This window comes from Naumovozyma dairenensis, chromosome 2 (genome assembly GCF_000227115.2).
Source record: "Naumovozyma dairenensis CBS 421 chromosome 2, complete genome".
NCBI classification, from domain to species: Eukaryota; Fungi; Ascomycota; class Saccharomycetes; order Saccharomycetales; family Saccharomycetaceae; genus Naumovozyma; species Naumovozyma dairenensis.
Window position 1 is genome coordinate 1,007,612 of NC_016480.1, and position 352 is coordinate 1,007,963.

Genomic DNA, 352 nt, shown 5'->3' on the forward strand with positions numbered 1-352 from the left:
AACATTAATCCAAATGGTATTGTGCCATTAGGTCCTGAATATGATATTTTTAAGTTATGAGGTATCACCATAAATAATTATGTACAAGAATTTATATTATGTAAGAAAAAATGCTCTTTCCTCTAGTAATAATGCTGATAGCAGCTTTGTAAGCTAATTAATGTCGTATTTCATAATTGAGAATCGTTTAATGAGTTAAATGGAAGTAATAAAACTAAAGAATAAGTGAAAGCCAACTTGTGTCACCAGCGCTTTGAAATGGATAGCCCTGACATCAAAGTGGTAAAGCTAAATAGAACATAGGTGAGAGTATAATGTGAATATTGAAGCTTCAGTTATCAACAGCAACTTT